Source organism: Euprymna scolopes, chromosome 46, assembly GCF_053919585.1.
Source record: "Euprymna scolopes isolate OS-2025 chromosome 46, ASM5391958v1, whole genome shotgun sequence".
In the NCBI taxonomy this organism is placed as follows: Eukaryota; Metazoa; Mollusca; class Cephalopoda; order Sepiida; family Sepiolidae; genus Euprymna; species Euprymna scolopes.
Genome location: NC_136527.1, coordinates 9,489,197 through 9,493,734, shown reverse-complemented (window position 1 = coordinate 9,493,734; position 4,538 = coordinate 9,489,197).

The window sequence follows — 4,538 nt, the reverse complement described above, 5'->3', positions numbered from 1 at the left end:
TCGAATCGTTCGACTGATAGTAATCGTGACACCCTGCACTGAAGATTCCCGAAAGGATGAAACACTAGTGTCTGTAGGTATTTAATTATTATAGTAGAAAATAATTATGACATCCCCTTTAAGAAATTTGTTTCTTATCGTTGAGCACTTTCAGTTGAATTAAAAGTCGGTACAATTTAGCTCTTATGCGTAGATCATCGTATAACGATTAGATAACTGTCTGTCTGGCGTAAATGAACACTTAAAATTAAGATGTCTAAAATTCAACGTTATTTCAAGCGGTTAATGGTAGCCGAATGGATTAGGTCTCCGCTAATCGAGCCAGAGATGTCTCGTGATACGGGGTTCGAATCGTTCGACTGGTAGTAATCGTGACACCCTGCACTGAAGATTCCCGAAAGGATGAAACACTAGTGTCTGTAGGTATTTAATTATTATAGTAAAAAATAATTATATATATATATATATATATATATATATATACATATATAAATATATATATATATAATGCTTAGATCTCTCTGACTGATGAAAAACATGAAACATGGGGGTTCTCGGTTATGGTACATGGTGCAATTTGGAGTGATGGTCGCACAGACCTAGTGAAGTCTGAAGCAAGCATCAATTCTCATGAATTTGTTTCGAGGACCAATATTCTCAAATGGTAAAATGAACCAAGTTAACTCCCTATTTATGGAAAATGGATCCTCATGTCAACTGACCGGTTTCGCCCTAACTTTTTCTAGAAAACACCACCCATATTTATAATCAGTCAATAAATCACATAAGAAAAATACATCCTTTCACTTCGGTTACACATCCACATTTGAATTATAATAGCCATATAAAGAATATAAATTACATCATATCCTTTTCAAATATATTAACGGCTATACGACGTAAAAAAAAAAACTCTCTTTACTATGCTATATATAAATTTATTTGAATTTCCAACGACTTCTTCGTTCTGAAATAGAACAAAGTCATACTCTTCACGATAAATACATTTTAAAACAGGTATTATATTTTCTTACATTTATTAATCCAGAAGAAGTCTTACAATAAAGACGAAACGTTTTTTTTTTTATCTCTCTCTCCCTCTCTATCTCTCTCTCTCTCTCTCTCTCTCTCTATATATATATATATATATATATATATATATATATATATATATATATATATATAGGTTTTCCTCTACCCAATAATTAACAGTGACTTTGGTTGTAGGTAGGCATATATGTATTCGGCTGGAGTCAACTTGTCCTAATTTAAGATAATGTTGTTTTTTTTTTCTTTCTTTCTGGTTTACGGAAGCAAAAACGTCAATTGGACGCCATGTTACAGGAAAAAGAAGATAAAGCAAATTATTCTGTAAATGTCGGGAACAATTTGTCGCCGAGAAAAGGCGATGCGATGTGCAGGTGGTTGAACGATGACTAGCAAAAATGAAGAGTATGGCATACATTATTCTCACTCCCTAGGGATTTGATTAACTCGCAAGATATCCGATATACATATGTCATCTACGAATCAATGTCAATTACTATTTATCGGACGACTATTCTCATCTTGAGTGTGATTTTCATAACGTTTCGGTCGATGGAACCTGTTATGTGGAGATAGGTAACCAACCCGGAACATTCTACATGAGGAATCGAGTCACCGGTTTTCACCGACCCTTGAAAAAAACAGAGACTTCTCTGAACATTAACACGCTGTATTGGTCTCAGTATTAAAATCATAGTGTATATTTATGTATTCCTTCCAGGAATACATTATCTTTGATTGTCCAAATAATAGGCCACCTTAGGACATATCATAACCGCCGACTTTTTTCAAGTGTATCTTGTTGAACTCTTTTTTTTTACACGGTGGTCACCACTTATCAAGGCCCGGAATCCACTCAGGGATAAGGGTTATTGCAAGTGCAGTACGTTAGTGTGGAGATTTGATGAAGTGTTTACTTAAGGGGGCGGTTCATTAGGAATTTGTTAACGTTAGATTGAAGACATCCAAGTTGTAGTCAGGTGGGAAGCAGGCAGACGGAACAGAGTTCCACAGGCATGCGGTTCTAAGAAAGAAGCTTTGTTCATGGACTCCGCGTTTTGATTTAGGCACAGATATAGAGTGGGGGAAATTTTTCACAGTGGATTCAGCTAGACGGATGTTTTTCATGAAAGATTAGCGAGGGGGGACCAGAGATTGGAGTTTAGACGAGCACCTGCCATGGAAATAACGATTAATTTTTAGACTTAACATACAGCACAACATGTGCAACTCTTATTTCCTCTACCGCTCTCTCTCTCTCTCTCTCTCTCTCGACCCAAGACTGCACCATAATAAACAAAGTCTATGACAGCAAAACACAGCACTCTCTCTCGACACTAGCGCACAAGTACATGTATTTAATATCCACCACAAAAACTGGCTTGGATTCTCTACTTACACAGACGGAGCGGGCAGCACAACACATAGCTTCTCTATATCACAAATGGTTACGTTCCCAAGCCGTTTCCCTGATCAGCAAGAACAACACGCATAACTTCTAGATATGTTGTATTAAAATCACATATATATTAATATATATATATATATATATATATATATATATATATATATATTCAGGAATACTTTATCTTTGACTAGCGGGGGGAGGGGTACCCGGCGATGCCCGGGTGTTTGGAGGTGTGTGTGGTGTTAAATAAAAAAGAACCCGGGGGGGGGATCGAACCCGAAGCCCTGAGGCGAAGTTTGAAAATAAGATCGACTAGCCAGAATGAGTTAGTGAACGATGTTTGATTTTATTTAAGAACCAAATTGACAGGTGCGCGACCGGAAGTCGTCAAGTGTTACGACGACGACGTAGGTTTGTTTGTTATAAGCGAAGTAAAAACAAGAAAACAACGTTAACACTAAGCGGGGGGAAAAAACTAACGTAAGGCAAACGAACGATGAAAACAGACAACGAACACGTGAAAAATGGCTTAAATAAGCCTGTTTCGATATTAAAATTCAAAAAATCGAAAAAAAACATCTTACACCACGATTCGAACCAAGGCCTTAATCAACTGAGCTAAGGCGACGTTCACGAAATTTTTTCGGTTTTTCAACTATTTAAATTAAATCAGGTCACGACGTCATCTTACGCATGCGTAGAATCGGTCATTGATCGTTTTTGTTGACCCCCCCCCTGTCGAAAATTGTCGATTTCGTTCGATATTTTTCGAGCAAAGGATGGAGCTTCGATGTGATACCGAGTTTGTGAATTTTCGTCGCGTCTGTCGAATGTTTTTAGCAGACATCCAAACATACACAAAAACATACATACATTTTCGCTTTTATATATATAGATTGTCCAAATAATAGGCCACCTTAGGACATATCATAACCGCCGACTTTCTTCAGGTGTATCTTGTTGAACTCGAGAATGTTTCTGTCGAACTCGGAATTTGGACGGAATTTCGTACTAGAATTGTCCGCAAAGACCCGTGGCACTGTGGTTAGAGTACTTGAAAAAATCAATTGTAAAAAGTGACCTTCTCCTGAAGGTTGAAGGTTCAATCCTCAGTGTGGGCGACCGAAAAAATACATTTCCGAATTACTTAAGACCTCTATCTAGTCATGGCTGATGGAACAAAAGCAAGCTACCCCCCCCGTGAAGTAAATAAAGGGTTCTGCTCGAAATTCCGTCTAAATTCCCTAGTTATGCAGAAACATTCCCGAGTTCGGCAAGATACACTTGAAGAAGGTCATAGGTTATATCGACCGAAACGTTGTGAAAATCACACTCAAGATGAGAACAGTAGTCCGATAAATAATATGTATAACCAATCCTCATCTCAAAAATTCAGAAACGTCATCTGAATACACATTTACGGGATAACAAAAAACATTAAATAAAATGTCAAACAAAATGCAATATTTACTATAAGGAATATGAGATAAGCATTCATCGTTGGGGATGTGTTGTGATGTCCCTAATCTTGGTAGAAGGCATTAGAGTTACGTCTTTGTCTATACCCAATGGCCTTGTTTTTACAAATGTAAAATAAGCGCGTGTATATATATATATATATATATATATATATATATATATATATATATATACGTTTCATTTTTTATTACCGTACCTTTCTGTTAAGTTATTATGGGATGAAAGAGTGAATGAGGTAAGGGGGTACGAGGAGGGCGGAAGAAAGAAGAGGAAGGGAACAAGGGGGAAGGTGGAGGGGCGCTTGGTATGTCGGTAATGTTTTAGTTTGGGAGTTTAAGGAACTTGTGGGGGAGGGTCTGGGAAGTTTATTTCTGGTGTGGCTGAGGGCATAGGGATACATGGGGGAATGGGAATATGGGGGGTAGGAGGAAGGGGTTACTTTAAAATTCGAGTCTTAATGTTAAAGTTTTTGGCGTCTCGTTGGTGAGATGATTTCTTGGTAAGTATGTCTTGACCTGTTGGGTGTTCGCTTATGTTTGGAGGCAAGGGGGACTATGATTCGGTTTATTTATTTATTTTGTTGTTAATTGTTTGGAGAGGGTTA